Source organism: Sinohyriopsis cumingii, chromosome 11, assembly GCF_028554795.1.
Source record: "Sinohyriopsis cumingii isolate HCF-2022 chromosome 11, ASM2855479v2, whole genome shotgun sequence".
NCBI classification, from domain to species: domain Eukaryota; kingdom Metazoa; phylum Mollusca; class Bivalvia; order Unionida; family Unionidae; genus Sinohyriopsis; species Sinohyriopsis cumingii.
The window spans coordinates 70,155,215-70,175,456 of NC_142971.1; the positions used below are offsets into that span (position 1 = coordinate 70,155,215).

The 20,242-nt window shown below is 34.3% G+C and overlaps 1 long non-coding RNA gene across 1 annotated transcript; it reads right to left on the bottom strand.

The window, feature by feature from the left end:
* Positions 1-1,166: 1,166 nt before the first annotated feature.
* LOC149788668 (uncharacterized) lies at positions 1,167-16,461 on the bottom strand. The gene is made up of 5 exons (XR_016424191.1): positions 16,387-16,461; positions 13,881-13,995; positions 13,097-13,151; positions 2,648-2,821; positions 1,167-1,296 (listed from the first exon to the last, which is right to left on the bottom strand). It is a non-coding gene; the product is annotated as an uncharacterized LOC149788668 (long non-coding RNA).
* Positions 16,462-20,242: the final 3,781 nt, after the last annotated feature.

Below are 20,242 nucleotides of genomic sequence, written 5' to 3' on the forward strand. Positions count from 1 at the left end.
TAGAGTCTGCCATTAGTCAAGCTCGACAATATGAGGCTGTGAAAAAGCATTAAACAACTATACGAACAAGTGAGAACGAATGACTGAAATGGATGCAGTAAAATTGTCTTCACTGACATATGGGAAACAGAAACATAAAATCCCAAATGTTCATCAGAATAATGTCAGCAGAAAAGGATGCATGAGATGTGGAAAGAAAGTTAATCATTCTCGAGACCAATGACCAGCAAGAAAAGCAGAATGCTACAAGTGTAAGAAAAGAGGACACTTTGCAAAATGCTGTCTGTCAAAATCAGCAATTTGCACAATAGAATCGAGAACGGAACCTGGATTTCTAGGGACTATTAGCACAAAGAAGGGTCAGCCATGGATAACGCGTGTGAGATGGAACAACACTTCACTTTTTTCAAGATTGATACTGGAGCTGATGTGACTAATTCCTGAGAGGGATTTACCAAAAAATCAGAGACAAGAAACTATTAAAGTCTGAAGGAAAACTGTATGGACCTGGAAACTCTGAACTTAAAGGACTAGAATCAAACAATGCGTTCAGTGTACAAGACATATTTGTTGTAAAGGGTCCTATGTTTCCTACACAATGATCACTGTTGATTAGGTCCTATGATTCCTACACAAAGATCTTTGTTGATTAAGTCCTATGTTTCCTGCACAAAGATCACCGTTGATTAGGTCCTATGTTTCCTACACAAAGATCACTGTTGATTGGTTCCTATGATTGCTACAAAAGGATCATTGTTGATTAGGTCCTATGTTTCCTACAGAAATATCATTAATGATTGAGCCCTGTGTTTACCACATAAGAATCATTGTTGATTTAGTCCTGTTTCCTACCAAAAAAGATTCCTGGCGATTGAGTCTTGTTTATCACAGCAAGATCATTTTGGGTTGGGTCCTGTGTTTCCTGTTGACTCTATCTTTAAAGTTGTAGTTGTATGTAACCACAAAATCCATGAATATTTGCACAGAAAATGGTAAATATACAGCAATATACAGAAACATTTTCAAGAAAATGATTCCTACCATCAGCATGTGTGGAAAAGTTTTTAAAAAATTTCCAGAAAAATACCTGGTGACATTCATGCACCCAAACATTTTCAACAGGCATTGTTGGATAACAAAATAATTAAAATTATAGAGATATTAGATAATTTACTAAGTTATATTTTATTGAATTTTAAGTACAAAAAATTTACAAGACCAAAATTCTACATTTTGACGGTTTATTTATGTTGAAAGAGCCATGATTTCCAATGCCTTTCACAAATGATGCTGCACCTACAAGAAAAAAAAATGGTGTTAAAAACGGTATATTAAATCATTTACTGCTACAAATTCTGACATTCTGTCAATAAGAAAGCAATTTTATGTTATATTGCATGCATGTTGGAATACGTTTTCTCAAGTATAACAATTTCTCCATGTAACCTAGTAAAACTGGGACCATTTTATTTGCTGTAATAATGATTTCAAGCTGTCAATGTAGACCTGGATCTGATGGCTCATTATGTACCAGCAGATATGGGTCCATGTTATTTGCTGTAATTATGAGTCAAAGCTATCTGTATCTGTCAGCTCTTTATACACCAGTAGGTCTGAATCTAAGTTACTGTGCTTGATTTACGAGTTCAAGATAGCAGTGTATATCTAGACCTGCAAGATGATTAGGTACCAGCAGATCTGTGTGTATCTTTTTACTTGCATTTATGAGTTCAAGCTAATAGTCATGGGACATTTCATGATCTGTGCCTATCTTATTACTTGCATTTATGAGTTCAAGCTAATAGTCATGGGACATTTCATGATCTGTGTCTATCTTATTACTTGCATTTATGAGTTCAAGCTAATATTCATGGGACATTTCATGATCTGTGTCTATCTTATTACTTGCATTTATGAGTTCAAGCTAATAGTCATGGGACATTTCATGATCTGTGCCTATCTTATTACTTGCATTTATGAGTTCAAGCTAATATTCATGGAACATTTCATGATAGTTGAATATCATGAATGTTTCACAGTTGGAATTAACATTTATTCCCTAGATGTCAGACATGGGACATTACTTGATAGTTCACAGGGAAGAATGCATGTGACCATGCTGCAAGGTCAGTCAGGGTGGTGAGTGAAGATAAAAAGAAAAAGATACAATTGTACCATTTATCAATAATTATCATAACACTTAAAATGTATTGTGTATCATAACACATGAAATCTATTAATATGTATTATAACACTTCATATCCATGATATATCTCTGTTGATGTGACCTGAACATTACATTCATTTGGGATAAAATGTACTGTCAGATTTGGGTCATTGATACTCTAATCTGGGTTGACACATTATAGAAGCAATTATTCTGCAATGTAATGTTTGTAACTTGCTTTTTATCCCTAATTTTTCTCATACATTATGGCAACTTCAGATTTGTAATATTTCAAAAATATTATTCATTTATTGGGAATATTTTGCAAATTTAAAACTTGACACATTTTGACACAGAGGAATAATTGGAAAATCATAAATACTTTTGTATATTAACTTTTATATACCTTAAAAAATACATATTATAAAGTTTACAAACAACTGCAGGCAATACTGGATTCTTATAAATTTGATATAATACCTGGCACAGCTTCATCTTGGATCACTTTCATGCCACTTTTAAATTCATATTGCAGAGCTGCAATCCATGACTCTACATCAAAGGCTGAAGAGTTGGCCGACCTCCTCTTTACATTTATACACTGCTGTGGAAATTTGGCTATATATTGTGCCAGATGAAGGGACTGTCCTAGAGCTGTGATTAAAAAGGGACAAAGAAAGTAAATTATCACTAGATAAAACTGAATATTTTATACAGTCTAGTACTCATCTGGAACAATTAGTAACCAATGGGTATCATGGCAACAACTAATGTGAACATATAAATGAGTGAACCTTCCCGGGAACTGAAACAAATGTGGCCTGAAAGCTAAAACTTCACATTTGCAAAAATGAACAAAAGAAACAAAACAATATACATTTATATTTATGCAAATTCATTCACAGAATTTCCACAATTTGATGAAACTCAGAAATGACCAGATATAGTCTGTCATTAGAGTTGCTATCATCATATATTTGTCAAAGACAACTGAAAGAAAGGAAACAAAACTTAATTCTTAATTACAGTCATAAGAGACAAACTTTTGCACACAAGACATACAGATATCAAAAATGAACAAGTGAACAAGACAAATTTATATGAATAGATTTTGTTAGGCCAAGGGAGATAACTCTGAAATATAGCATTAGACTTTTAATTTCATGTGTACCAATATATAAATTGTGTTCATACATCAGACCCTGATCTGGTTAATCTGGAATGTATATCTGATTAATATGTTGAGCCTTATGGAAAACTAAATGTGAAAACAAATACGAACTGTAGAGACCTGAATATGGTATCTTTACTGGGACATAAAGATAATGGAGACACCGATATGAATACAGGCAAACATGTCAATAGCGATCACTCATGGGGATTGTTGTTGTGGTGTTTAACACCATATTTCAGCACACGATAGGCTATGCATGGCGGCCAGTATTAATGGTGGAGGAAGAACCCAGGAAAACCCCGGGAAGAACCACCGACCCACAAGAAACTACTGGCAAGCTTTCTCACATACCCATGTTAGACGAATCCTAGACTCGAACCCACGCAGACAGAGGTGAGATGGCAGTGATCTGTAATGGAGAGCGCTTTAGACCACTCGGCCACTCAGGGCCCACTCATGGGGAAATGGAACAACTGGCTGTTGCACATAGTTAACTGCTATATACAGTTTGACCATTAAAACTGATTTCTAAACAAATACCACACACCAAATATCAGTCATTACTATTATTATTTTATTATCAAGATTTATTTATTTGTGTTGTAAAACAAATTCATAATTACAGGTATATATTGTTCTCTCTCAGATTTAAGTTCCACACATGATTACTTTACCTTGCTCACTTTAATCCATGCTAGAAATAAAATCAAACTGACTTAAAAATGAACACCCACCTTAGTTTGTTTATGCTATAAAAACATTATCTGCATTAGTCAGTTGATAAAACTAACTTGTCTTCAAAATTAACATACTGATGCCATTGAGTTACAGTGTCGACATGACTGGCGTTATGAGTATTAAGCAAGATAAGAACTGTTTGCACATCGATTTACATGATAATCCCTTATCTAAACAATGCCTTTCTCATGTAGCAACAATTCAGTTTTTGTGTAGAACGAATAGTGTATGTAGATATGCTTTATTGACCACTAAACACCTTGCTACTCACCATGCAAGGCAGATGAATGTTAAATGTAAGAAATTTATGTAGGAACATGTAACTGTTGGGTACGGGTGACCATTAGGACAGGATTACAGTAATAGGGATATAATGAGTTGAGGAGACAGCAATATCAAGAATAGGGAAATAAGGAGCTGTGGAGACTACTACAAAATTAATAGGGATATAAGGAGTTGCAGAAACAAAATTAGGTTATTTTGACCCAAGGCAGCTGGTGTAACATGTCCTGTCCAAGGACACAATATTCTGGATTGGTCATATAAACTTGGCTCTGATTCACTGAATCATCAACTGTTGATCAATGGCAACGTGGTTTACAAGAAAAGCATCAGACAAATCTAAACATGAATAAATCTTCTGAACATGGTGATATACAGATAAATGTAAACCTTCTACTGTAAATATTGTATAGCGTTAAAACACAATGCAAACATGCATGCTGGTGGCACTGTTGTCCATTTTGATGGTCAAGATTATGTTTAAGGTTGTCAAGATATTTTAACAACTATCAGCATTTATTCTTGGTATCAAAGATTGAATAATTGATATTCAGATTGAATACTTGATATTCTGATTGAATACTTGATATTCAGATTGAATACTTGATATTCAGGTTAAATAATTGATATTCAGATTAAATAATTGATATTCATATTGCAATAGTTGATGTTTATAAACCTTAAAATTGAGCATTTAAACTCCAAAAAATGCTAAATTATTTTCAATCATCTTTCATTAGCATAACATAAATTGCATAAATAAAAACATATTTTTGCTTGATATTCATCTAATTGAAGTAATAAAATATTATATAATTTCCATTCTAACTTTTAGAAAATTTTTTTTAATTTTTTTCATTGAAAAAGTAAAATATGTTGATCAATATAAATTTACAAACCTGACAGATACAGGTAAATTTTCTGAGGAAAACTCAGAAAGAATATTTTCAGCCATTGGCCCCATTTACAAATAAATCAATATATTTATCCTATTTAATCAGATCATCTTTGCATAAAAAAAACAGCTGAGATCATGACCTAATTAGTATGACTGCATATAGTAAGCCATGTGTAAGGAAGTAAATAAAGTGAACAATTACACACTAAACTTTTAATAGAAAGCATTCTGATAATTGCTCTAAATGATTTGACTGAAAGATATGTTCCTTCTTTGGGTTTTTTTTGTTGTTGTTATCTTCTTGATTTACTCAGTGAAGAATGAAATAAAACATTGAAATTGCATCATAATTGATTTTAGGTAAGGCAGTCAACCACAGAAGTCATACACATAAATGACACACCAATAACCCACTAAGGCAGTCAACCACAGAAGTCAAACACATAAATGACACACCAATAACCCACTAAGGCAGTCAACCACAGAAGAAGTGCACATAAATGACACACCAAGAACACACTAAGGAAGTCAACCACAGCAGAAATGCACATAAATGACACACCAAGAACCCACTAAGGAAGTCAACCACAGCAGAAATGCACATAAATGACACAACAAGAACCCACTAAGGAAGTCAACCACAGAAGTTATGCACATAAATGACACACCAAAACACCCACTAAGGCAGTCAACCACAGCAGAAGTGCACATAAATGACACACCAAACACCCACTAAGGAAGTCAACCACATCACACACACACACATAAATGACACACCAAACACCCACTAAGGAAGTCAACCACATCACACACACACATAAATGACACACCAAAATCCCATTAAGGCAGTCAACCAAAGAAGTCACATAAATGAGACACCAGGATTCACTAAGGCAGCCAACATAAATGTAGCAGTCGGTAATCAGTCTGTGTTAAATTTTCTGGACTGCCTGAATTTAGACAAGCTTCAGGATATTTTAATAATTCCACTACTCGGTTCTCATCTTAATAACCAAAATGTAAAATTCTGGCTAAAATAGGGATAAAGCTGGCCTTTTTCCTCATACACAACAATACTTGAAAATGAAACAATAGTTTCCATTTCATTTTTCAGTAATTTATAGATGGTACATAAAGGAAGATTTTACCGTTTAATATTATTAGTACAACATTTCATATTTAAACAATGCATCTATTCTTCAGCTTACAAAAGGGTCCTTGACCTGGGAATTAAAGTCACAATGAATTTCCTCATGTTGTTTCAATGATTTTTCTTTCTGAATTACTTTAGAACTAACATCCTTACAGTACATGCAATCATGGTGGATGGATGACTACCACTGGAACAAGCAACCTTACATGTTACCATGGTGGATTGATGACTTTAGAACTTCCATCCTTTCAGTACATGCTAATGGTGAATGGATGACTTTGGAACTAGCATCCTTACAGTACATGCTACAATCATGGATGGATTAATTTGGAACTACCATCTTTACAGTACATGCTACAATGGTGTGTGTGTGTGTGTTTTGCATGTGTGGATGGATGAGTATATAAATATGTCTGCGTGTGTGTTAATGTGATAAACTTTCAAATTCATGTGCGTTGAGTGTTAGACAGACTTCACTGGTCACAATATAGGCTTGGGTCAAATCCTTATGCAGACACTGATTCTGAAATTAGGACAACTATCTTCATAACAATACAGGCTGGGGTCAAATCCATACAATAACAATGATAATTAGTACAACTATCATTCAAGCAATGTATAATTGTGTAAAATCTTATTTTGATCATGATACTAAGAAAATATTTTTCTGAATAACAACTTTAATAGTTTGCAAAGACAGACAATTTTACCAGTACTTGCATATGTAGATGGATATAGAGGGTTCCATTTTCTTGAAATAAAAAATAAACATTAAAGGGTCTTAATAAATCATAATAAATATTCTACAATAAATATTAAATAATCTATCAATAAATGTAACTAGATTAGTCATTAAACATTACCACTGTTCTCAAAAGTACAAACCCAACAAAACTAGATGCTATGTGAGACAGTAAGACTCGTCAAGATACAAGAACATAGCACGTTTCATGAGACACAAACATTTGTCATAATACAACTACATACCAGGTCTGGGACAGAAAGACTTGTCATGATAAACCTACATACCAAGTTTGGGATAGAAAGACTTATGATTCAACCACATGCCAAGTTTCATGAAAGCATCTTAAATTGTTATCCTAAGAAGAATGACTGTCTAAGGTCAGGACATTGACCAGTCAGATGCTACAGCTTGAATGGCTGAATAACATCAAAATCACTGACCAATCAGATGTTGCATTTGAATGGCTGTTACAAAAACCCAAAAAATTGAGATATGATGAATTGATAACCTGATCTGACCAATCAATCAGATGTCACAATTTTGAGTTGAGTTGGAGTGTACGACTTATTAACCTTGATCATTACCCAGTACTGGATGATACCCATTCAGCAGAAAAGGTACCCTTTTTTACTTACATGTACAAATGTACCTCTTCAAGCAAGTTTCCCAATAACAAGGTATCATTCCTTGACAAATAATGCCACTAATAAATTATCCTTGTTATTAAGGAATAGGATGTTAAATCCCGTATTTGCTGGCCTATAAGTTGATGCAGAGTACAAGTCAAATGAGCAAATTTTCCATATTTCATCCATACATAAATCGATGCTGAGAATAAGATGAGGCCATATCAATACCTCGGCTTCGTCTTTTTCTCTTTGTTCCTCACACCATCGTGAATTTAATCCGATATGTAACTCAGTAACCTTTCCAGTCTGGATCAATAAATGTAACTAAAAGTACCCAATTTGATTCATACAAAGCATTTTAAAAGTGTTCCGTACTTTCAGCTACATATAATGATTCTAATCTAAACATTTATTGAGTTACAGATAAGATAAAATTTGCGATGGTGTGTGGAATTAAACTAAAATAACTTCCAGTTTCATCAATATTAAAGGTATCAATGTATTCTATTTCAGATTACCAGCAATTTGGAAATTGCATCATTGAAAAAAATGCCTTTTCCCACATATTTTTTTTGGGGAGGTGTAAAGAAAGATGCAGAGAGGGAGAGAGAGAGAGATGTGCATATATATTCCATCACAATTTTCTTCTTGCACTCATGATCAAAATAAAATATAGCCGATATATAAGAGAGAGAGAGAGATAGAGAGAGAGATTCCAGGTCTTTGTGGGGTTTTCTCTTCACCTTATTGCCCCTTTTTAGCTGAAGCTTTTGTCAAAGAGAGAAAACATTAATAAATAGTACATGTAAACTTTGAAAATGCATACCATACTCCTTCAGGGATTTTAATATTCACAATAGTTATATCCATATAGACCCCATTTAGGTTAGGTCAAATCCCAAAAGTGGCCATTTCGCATGATGTCTAATTCTTTTTTGCAAGTATGATGACCTCTCCATTCCCAACACATAAGATTATTTTTTTCTCGTGCACGTACTCTTCCTGTACTTAGGTGGCTATTTTTTTTATCTTTGCTCATGCTATGCGTTATTTTAAATTGCCGTCAGTCCTATCAGCAAGTTCAAAAGATTCACGATTTGAGAAATTTACATGCATAACACCTGTCATTTCCTGTCATTATATGGTACCATATTCATAATAGTACCCATGGTTAGCCACATTTCCTCATTGGTAGCCTTACTAATCTGATCTGGTCTGCCAAATCTTGACCTCAAATATGTGTTAACTCTGGAAAACCTGACTACAGCTGTAGCATATTAATTAGCATGTACATACCACTACAAAGCCACATGATTCGTGAACCATGGAAGTGATGACAAAAACTAAAAGGAACTGCTTATCTAGTGGTAATAATTGATAATGAAATATGGTACTGCACTTTTGTACACGAGTACGATCACAGTCATCAAGTAAGTGAACAATAAAAGATTACTGTACAATCGTAAAGACATCTCTCTCTCACACACACACTTTCTCTCTCTCATGGGGCCTAATTTTTATTTGATCCTGAGGAAACTGTGATGCAGTATCTGTCTCTGTCATTGTTATTCACCTTCTAGGTTTTTAGTTCTAATGCTCCGGTGTCAAATTTAGGCAACATATATTACAAACAATGTATATTACTAATGCATGCTGCTTTAGCACAATTTGATATTCAATACTGATGATCATGTAATTTTTTCAAATCCTCAATGTGGAGTCCTATATTTTTTCATACATGATCTCTTCCCCAAAATGAAATATATTTTTACACATTTTTTCGTACTTTTGGAAAAAATTTCTTTACAAGAAATGACGTGCTATATCATAAAGCAATTTGGATGAAAAAATCTATATATACTGTCAATGCCACTTCACACACAAACTTGGACACTAGCTTATTTATGATAACCTCCTGCAGAAAATACACAATAAGGCCAACTTCAGCATGACCATGAGGTCACACATCAAGGCCAGTTATATATTTGCAGCCACCGCATAGCCAGACGCAGCTATACTAATCGACTTAGATGACAGAAGTCAAGAGGGACCTTTAAATAAAATCAAAGAATAGCTATCTTTACCACTTTGCAACTCTGATGTTAGAAATTGAGAGTAAATTCCTTTTCTAATATACTGCAACACAAATACACACACACATGCATAAACACAAAAGAAATGAAAATACGATCTATTGTTTTATGCAATTCTTTTCTATGACACTGGCACATGCCCTTTTAATGAAATTATAACAATAATTTTTCGTACTGCTGGTAAATCTATGAATATGCACACATATTCATGAACAGAACATTAAGTAATTGCTGATTGCAGAACAATAAATGATACAGGCAGAACTGCAAGACAGGTTATGTAGAAAAACTGTGTGGTCAAACATTATGAAGAATTCGGCTTAAGGTTACTACATCCAGTTTCCTAAATGATTAATTGAGGAAGAAGATCCCATATTTTCTAAACAAGAGTCACACCTCACACAGATTGACTCTCTACTACGCTTCCCTACTCCACCTCAAATTGGTGGGAATCCATAAAAAGTTAGTTTCTTCCCTTCTGTCATATTTATTTTAAAAGCCGAGTTTGAAATGAGGGGAAGAATTATGAGCAAGATAAGTTCAGTACAAATATGTTCATCATGACCTAGAAACTGATGGATCCTCCTAAAATAATTTTAAGATATGCCATGTGCAAAGTTTGGTTAAAATACACATTTACATATTGTAATTGCTGTATTCACAAGCCATTAAAGTTCAAAAGTCTAGGTAATGACAATTGAATTGGCACTAATTCAAGATAATTCTCTGATAAATCCAGTAACCAGTTTTTATATTTTCTATTTTAGAAAAACATACTTGTTTGTGTCAGCATAATGTGCATAAGATATTACAAATGAAAACCTGAGTCACAAAATTAGACAGTGAATTACTGGCAACTTGTTTGTTGATATTCAGACAAATACAAATTTTGTAGAAAATCCATTAGTAATCATATTGCAGGTCTCTTTTTCACCCTTCTCATTTAGGTTTGTTTATATAGGGTCAAGAAAACGGGAGTAAAGTGCCTTGCTCCAACTCTTCCAGGTTAACCAGATGATGGATTCTAACCTGAACCAAAGCATTTCACTGTAAGTCTGGCATGCAAAGCACATAACACTGTAACTATTATGAGCAGGAAATCTTTCACTGAAAATTCAAGATGAAAAGCTTTCTTATGATGAATAGCAACTAAAGATCTATGCTGGATTGAGATCAATCATCTAGCCAACATTGCTGTCTTGATCACTCATCTAGAAGACACTGCTGTTTTGATCCCTTATCTAGTCAGTATTTCTGTCTTGATCCCTTATCTAGCTGGCATTTCTGTGTTGATCTCTCATGTAGTCAGCATTTCTGTCTTGATCCATCATCAAGTCAGCATTTCTGTCTTGATCCCTCATCCAGTCAGCATTTCTGTCTTGATCAATGATTTAGTCAGCATTTGTCTTAATCCCTCATGTAGTCAGCATTTCTGTCTTGATCCATCATCAAGTCAGCATTTCTGTCTTGATCCCTCTTCAAGTCAGCATTTCTGTCTTAATCCCTCATGTAGTCAGCATTTCTGTCTTAATCCCTCATCCAGCCAACATTTATGTCTTAATCCCTCATCAAGTCAGCATTTCTGTCTTGATCCATCATCAAGTCAGCATTTCTGTCTTAATCCCTCATCTAGTCAGCATTTCTGTCTTGATCAATGATTTAGGCAGCATTTATGCCTTGATCAATGATTTAGCCAGCATTTCTGTCTTGATCCCTCATCCAGCCAGCATTTGTCTTAATCTCTCATCTAGCCAGCATTTCTGTCTTAATCCCTCATCCAGCCAACATTTCTGTCTTGACCCCTCATCAAGTCAACATTTTTGACTTGATCCCCCATCTAGTCAGCATTTCTGTCTTGATCAACGATTTAGCCAGCATTTCTGTCTTGATCCCTCATCCAACCAACATTTGTCTTAATCTCTCATCTAGCCAGCATTTCACTCTTAATCCCTCATCCAGCCAACATATGTCTTGATCCCTCATCAAGTCAGCATTTCTGACTTGATCCCTCATCAAGTCAGCATTTCTGACTTGATCCCCCATCTAGTCAGCATTTCTGTCTTGATCCCTCATCAAGTCAGCATTTCTGTCTTGATCCCTCATCTAGCCAGCATTTGTCTTGATCCTTCATCTAGTCAGCATTTCTGTCTTGATCGCTCATCAAGTCAGCATTTCTGTCTTGATCCCTCATCTAGCCAGCATTTGTCTTGATCCCTCATCAAGTCAACATTTCTGTCTTGATCCCTGATCAAGTCAACATTTCTGTCTTAATCCCTCATCAAGTCAACATTTCTTTCTTAATCCCTCATCTAGCCAGCATTTCTGTCTTGATCCTTCATCAAGTCAGCATTTGTGTCTTGATCCCTCATCTAGCCAGCATTTGTCTTGATCCCTCATCTAGCCAGCATTTCTGTCTTGATCACTCATCTAGCCAACATTTTTCTAGCCAGCATTTGTCTTGATCCCTCATCTAACCAGAATTTCTGTCTTGATCCCTCATCTAGCCAGAATTTCTGTCTTGATCATTCATCAGACTGTCATTGCTGTCTTGAGCACTCATCTATCTTACAATGCTGTCTTGATCACTCATCTACCAGACAATGCTGTCTTGATCACTCATATGTCAAGAAGACATTGCTGTCTTGATACTCACCTTGTTGGCATTGCTTTTCTTGATAAATCATCTAATTTTTTGGTCTTGATCACTCATTTAGCAGATATTGCTATCTTGGTCACTCATCTAACTTTGCAGTCTTGATCATTTGTCTAGGAGACATTGCTGTCTTGATCACTCGTCTAGCAGACATTGCTATCTTGATCACTCGTCTAGCAGACATTGCTATCTTGATCATTCATCTAGCTGACTGTGCTTTCTTAGCCTCTCATCTACCTGGCATCAAGAAAATTGGAGCAAAGTGCCATGCCCTAGCTGTTCCTGATGGTATGAAACCAAACCCTAGAGTGATAAACTGCATGCTAATGAATAAAACACAGAACTATTATGAGTAGGAAATCTCTAAGTGGAAATTCCTAGCTTTCTTATAATGAGCGGTGAAAACTGAAGCTTTCTTATAATGAGCAGTGACAATTCCTAGATGATAAGCTTTCTTATAATGAAATTGCTGTCTTGATCATTGAGTGAGAGATGTAACTTAAGATAGAGGAATAAGAAGTGACAAAAGCAGAAAAATGAGAAGTGAAAGTTTGTTGACCTTACCTTAGATAAATAGTGGAGGCAGTTCCCCAGGGCTTCAAAGATAGTCCTCAGTCACCTGTGTTATATGCAAATAACTTATATTTCTTCTAAACATGAAATTAACAATAAAAATATATTTAAGTTAGGCATATAAATACCCGAACCAAACAAAAATGCTTCATCAGTTTTGAAACCTTGTAATCTTAACTATGAGAAATTTATCAAATCTCTTTAACTTACATTTGCATCAAGATTAAGGGCTAACATGATACTTCACAAATCTTCTATTTTCATATCCAATCACTGAAAATGTGAGTTTCTATTTCTTGAAATGTCATGTATGATATTTGTTTGGTACATGCAAAAATTAACATCAGAGAAAGGTGGACATGACCCAATTTTATTACAAAGTATAAGCTTTGAACACTTCACACTCTCTGCAGATACATGAGGTCGCTAAACCCCAGTCCTTGAACAAAGGTCAACCTACTCATTGACTTTGTAACACAGGTAGAAACTTTTCCTACTTTGCATAGTGAATAAAATTCACGAAAAAAGCCAGTTAGTCACCAAGCATAGTAGATCATAATATCTAAGCAGTTATGTTGGATTTTCGGGGTGAAAATTTGGGAATAAAATCAAGGAAAAAAATGCCAACAATAAAGAATAAGTATAGTGAGTCAAATGGAATTAAAAACAGGAGTAAAGTGTGTATCTAAAAGGGAGATGTAGCTTAAGATAAAGGAATAAAAAGTGACAAAAGTAACAATAAGAAAAATGAGACGTGAAAGTTTACTGACCTTACCTGAGATAAATAGTGGAGGCAGTGCCCGAGGGCTTCAAGGACAGTCCTCAGTCACCTGTGTTATAACATCCCATACAAGCACCAAAATTTCAGGTGGAGTGGTGTGCAATCCCATCTAAAATAAAAGGGTGAATAATTTAGATGTCATACATGCAAATAACTTATATTTCTTCTACACATAAAATTAACAAAAACCTGTTTAAGTTAGATATATACCAAACAAGAATTCTAATCAGTTTTTAAAACTTGTAATCTTTACTTTGAGAAATTATAAAATCACTTTAACTTACATTTGCATCAAGATTGAGGGCTAATATAATACTTACAAATCTTCAATTTTTTTTCATAACCAATCACTGAAAATGTGAGTGTCTATTTCTTGGAATGTCATGTCTGATGTAAGGGAGATAACTGAATGATATACCTAATGTATGGATTCTTTATCCTCCACTATTGTATCCATGTAATAGAAATTAGTTCATGAACACCTGTATAAACATCAATGCAATTAAATTATCCAAAAATACATTATAGATAATGTGAGAACCTAAAGTTCAGTGGAGTCCTTAACAGCAATTTAATTTTGTTTTCTGAGATGAACAGGGATTGCCATAATTTACATCAATGTGAAAGGCTTTCAAGCTAGGACAGTGTCAAATTTGATGACTAAGTTTTTAATAAAGGTTTTGTTTTTAAAAAGCTTTCTATTTTATGTAGCTGCAGTCATGTTAGTTGGTAGATTGGCATCATCTATACAAACTTTACAAAAAACCTTCAGAATAAATTTGAAAGACCTACAAGCCAAGACACATTCCTTCAAATTTGTTTGAATTATGTTGAGCAGTTGTTAGGAAGATGTAACATTTTTTGAACTTTTTTTAATAACTGATACCATATTTGATTGCAGATCAATGTCATTTGTATATAAGATGCAAAAAAATAGATCATCAGAGGTCTGACTGAAAGTATAATAACATTAGCATCAATGGTCGGGCTGAACGTATATAAACATTAGCATCAATGGTTGGGCTGAAATTATATGAACAATAGCATCAGTGGTCTGGCTGAAAGCATATAAACATTAGAATCAGTGGTCTGGCTAAAAGCATGCAAACATTAGCATCAGTGGTATGGCTGAAAGCATATAAACATTTGCATCAGTGGTCTGGCTAAAAGTATATCAACATTAGCATCAATGGTCTGGCTGAAAGTATATAAACATTAGCTCTCTGCATGCTATTTTATTTTGTATCCAATGAAAGACATCTAAACTAGGATACTTTATTTTCAAATTCTGTCAATTGGTTTCTGGTTAATGGTTATTCAAGTTATGGTAATAGTGGCAATCTTTTGATGGGGGATTGGTACAATTTAATTAAATTGGAAACACCATTTTAGGACGTTTCTGTCAAATTTGGGCAAATTATGTTAGGTAGTAAGACATGTGACAGGGGTTTATTGTTGATATTATGTGGCTATTGGACCTTTGATGTCATGGACATGTAGTGTACAAGATTTATGTTGTCCTGTGACTAGCAATGCAAATGGCACGTACCATGTCAAATTACATAAATGCAACAGTTTCATCTTGTGTATCAGCGGATTGAAAACACATGATTATAATGCTCACAATTTCTGAGAAAATAAATCATTTTCCAGTTGATTCGATGCATGTATGTCTCTTTTAACATCGTTAACGTGTACTAGACCCACCGACGACCAGCTAACTCAAGCCGCCAACGAAGGCTTTCAAACTAGGACACTGTCAAATTTGATGACTGAGTTTTTAATAAAAGTTTTGTTTTTAAATGGTTTTCTATTTTTTGTAGCTGCAGTCATGTTTGCTGGCAGATTGGCATCATCTGTACAAACTTAAGAAAACTTCATAATAAATTTGAAAGACCTTCAAGCCAAGACACCTTCCTTCAAATTTGTTTGACTTCTGTTGAGCAGTTGTTAGGAAGATGTAACATTTTTTCAACTTTTTTTAAAAGTAATTGATACCATGTTTGATTGCATCAATGTCACTTGTATACAATATGCAACAGACCCACCGATAAGCAGCTAACGCAAGTCGCCAACGAATGTGGCGGCGAATTCCAACGTAAGCAACTGGCTCTGACTCATCCTCCAAGATAAATATTTAAATATATATAAAAAAATGAACTGGGAAGGGTGAGAGCAAACTCGGATTAGTCCAGTGTGACAAGTCGTATAAAGGTTTTATATGACATAATTTTGACAATATGAAATATCTTGATGCCATAATAATTTCTATCAAATTCTTAATAGCAGCGTTTGTTATTTTCACTGACAAAATGGTGTTTGCAACTTGAGCATCATTCCTCGAAAATTGGGAGTACCAAAGTCGGCAGTTACCATGCTTGGCAATTAGCATACACCTATATTTGCTTAATAAATTCAAACTACCTGATATCTAATCAATGTCCACATATCACCCTGTGTTATCTGGTATGTGTCATTTTGTCTAAATCGAATTATTTACCTAATGTGATGATTTCGTTCTGAAATCACGCCGAATTCCCTTGTCATGCGGTTTGCTTCGGTGACATTCTAACGAATTACCTAATATATGCTTCGAACTCTTGCTCTTAACAAACGTCAGTAAACACGGTATCTGAAGCAAAAGAAGAAAAATATTTTTATACAGTATGAGAAAAATATCTGTGATTACAATATGTAAAAAAATGTTGACTTTGAATTTATTACATCATTTTTGTGCAACTTTGTTAAATTTGCCGTTGTCATTGCAGAGTTTGCTTGTTGGAATTTTCTTAACAGCTTCGTACGAATGGGTTTTATTGGCGGTATATAAGATGATGCGGGTTGCTTGAAGGGATTCGACTCAGCAGTTTCTAAACACTTTAATTCACAATTAAACTTGTATTTTTTTAGATACTCTTTTATTATTACACTTCAATTCACAATTAATTTTTTTATTTATTTTTTATTTATTTATTTATTTATTTATTTATTTATTAAAATCGTTGAGTATATTAATTGGCTCTATACGTGTAATGTAACTTTTAGCAATATTTTTTAAATACAATTGCCTTTTAAATTTATGTAAAGCAAAAAATAGTCCCTAATATTTATTTCAGAAATTGTTTCGTCCAACGAGCCATTAATTGAAAGAACGTTGACGACATTTTTCTAAATGCAGAAGAAGAAAAAAACAACTAAATAGACGGTAATGGTTTTAATGGCATCGATAGAGAGCGATCGCAAATAAATCCAAGCGATATAATTTACGTATGAAAGAAACGTAGTGTTAAAGTGTTTAGTGAGATGGAATTGGGACCAGAATGATGGTGGTTCGATCCCTGAAGTGTGTCTGGCAAGGATTGTAGTTGTATCTGACAAGCCACTTTACTGCAGAGGAAAATAAAATGATGTCGGTTGCTTTATGGGATCCGACTCAGCATTTTCAAACGCTTAAATTCACAAATAAATTGTACATTTGTGTATATATATATATATATATATATATATATATATATATATATATATATATATATATATATATATATATATATATATATTTCTCACAATCTCATCACAATTAAATTATAGGTTAATTTATTTATTTCTTTATTTAAAATTGTTTTGTTTATTAATTGTCCTTATAGTTCTGTATAACTTTTAGCAATATTTTATAAAATACATTTTCGTTTCAAGATTGTTTAAAGCAGACAATTATTTCTAATACTTTTTTCATAAATTGTTCTGTCCAATCAACCATGGTTTAAAGCAACGTCGACGAGATTTATTTTTTTAGAAGCAGGAAAACAGGAGCTATATATTGAATTATGGTATTAATGTCATTGAATGAGAGCGGCAGCAAATAAGTCCTAATGTAAGAATTTACTTACATAAAAATAAACGCAGTGCAAATGGGTAAGCATGATGGAATCGCGACCAGAAAGGTGGTGCTTCGATCCCTCCCTTGTGTGCATCTGACAAGGCACTTTAACACAAATGACTCTGCAAGATACAGCCTATCAAATAACCTTTCAGCCTATTTAGAAATCAAATGCCTCTCTTCTGAAATCAGAATAAGACAACACTATTGCGGTTTTCAATGTGTTTAATAAATCCCAAGGTTTCCTATTACATTTCAAAGGAAGATAACATATTTAGCTAGGATTCGTCTTTTGATGCAGGTCTTCGGAAGACTGTTCCCTAAGTCAATAGATGACGTGTTTGGTATGTTTATAGTATATTTTACAATATTGAGGAATCTCAATCAAGAATGATGAAAATCTGTATACGCAGGACTCCCCAACAGGTATGATGCAGGGCTGCATACATAGGAATCCCCAACAAGTATGATACAAGTATGATTGCGTAGGAATCATTAGAATGCATGATTCAAGTTTGTATACATAAGAATAACCAGCAAAATGATACAAGTCTATCTATAAAGGAATCTCTAGCAAATATGATACAAGTCTATATACATATCACATAGTGCTGGATATTGCTAAATAATTGTACGTTTTTATGAACGTACCGCAGTATGTATCGTGGTGTACCGCAAATATACTAGGGACCAAAGTGGGTAAAGTGGGACTTTTAAACCTTCACTACAGCTGATAATGTGAAATATTTTATGCTGATATTACAGAGCCTATTGACAAAGATTGGCAGTGTTGAAACTTAAACGTACAGTTTTGTAACTTCATTATAGGCAGGGAAAATTTAAGTGGGATGCCAACACTCGGGCAAGATAGTTTCCAGAAATGGCCAGTTAACATAAAGCACTTACACAACAAATGAGAAAACATTTAGTACATATGAGACATCATCTTAAGTTCGGAGAGAAAACACGCACGCTCTTGAAAATCTTAGGATGATTCGTAGTCCTACCAAGGAACACATATGCTAAAACATTCATATTTGCTAATAAATAATTACACCATGTCACTTTTAATTTATTTTAATCCGAATGTTTTTCAGAAAGTTGGATTTGACCCGAATATGGTTTCACAATTTTTTATTTTGGTCACAGCATTGTCATACGTGACACGTTTCAAACATGTGATTAAGGGTTCATTTATATAATTATATTCTTAATACTTACTATTAATACTGTTTGTTTTTTATAAACAAAATTTAAGACCATTTTGACATGAATAATAAAACAGGCTAGTGATATCATTAAAGCTGTAACACGATTCTACTGAGCTGTCTTCACTGATGGAAACTACCAACGTACCGGTACTGTGACAACGTACCGTTTTACGTGTCACCGGGAACACATTCCGCATTACCTCCGGTATGACGGTAATACCGCACACCTTTGATAGTGAGAAGAGTAATCAAGGTAAGGAGATGAATAATCAAGGTATAGATGATGAACAATCAAGATAAGGGGACGAATAATCACAATAATGGGACGAATAATCAAGCGATGGAAATGAAAAATCAAGTTATGGAGATGGATAATCAAGATAAGGCGATGAATACTCAAGGTATGGAGATGATTAATCAAGCTATGGAGATGAATAATGAAGATAGAGCGATGAGTAATCAAGGTAATGAGATGAATAATCAAGGTATGGAAACGAACATTCAAGGCATGGAAATGAATAATCAAGACATGGAGATGAATAATCAAAATATGGAGAAGAATAGTCAAGCGATGCCGATGAATAATTAATGTATGAAGATGAACAATTGGGTGAATAAACAAGAGAAATGAGAGAAACAGAGTATTAGTAATGAAATTAATCTTCTAAAAGTAGTTAATGACATTCTCTCTGCGTTGGATAGCGGAAAGATTACAGACTTCACACTCCTTGATTTGTCTGCAGCATTTGACACAATAGACCATGATATATTACTTCATCGTTTCCAGCATGTATTTGGCATTCATGATACAGCCTTACTGTGGTTCAAGTCATACCTGGTCAACAGGACACAAATTGTGTCTACAAATGGAATACACTCCAGCCCAGTTAATCTATGGTGTGGTGTTCCACAGGGGTCTGTTCTTGGACCTGTTCTCTTCATTCTGTACACTCAGTCGCTCTCAAGTGTCATACATCATCATCCAGTGTCTCACCAACTGTACAATGATGACACCCAAATATACAAATCTAGCCATCCAACTGAAGTTGATGCTACCATCCAAGGTGTAGAGTGGTACATTTCTGATGTGAAATCATGGATGACATGTAAAAAGCTACAGATGAATGATGATAAAGCTGAGGCCATTCTGATCACAACACAAATACTTTCTCATTCATATCCTTTACCTCAAACAATAAATATCAGTAACACCAACATAAAATTCACACAGTCAGTACGAAACCCAGGTGTTACTCTGGACAGTATTC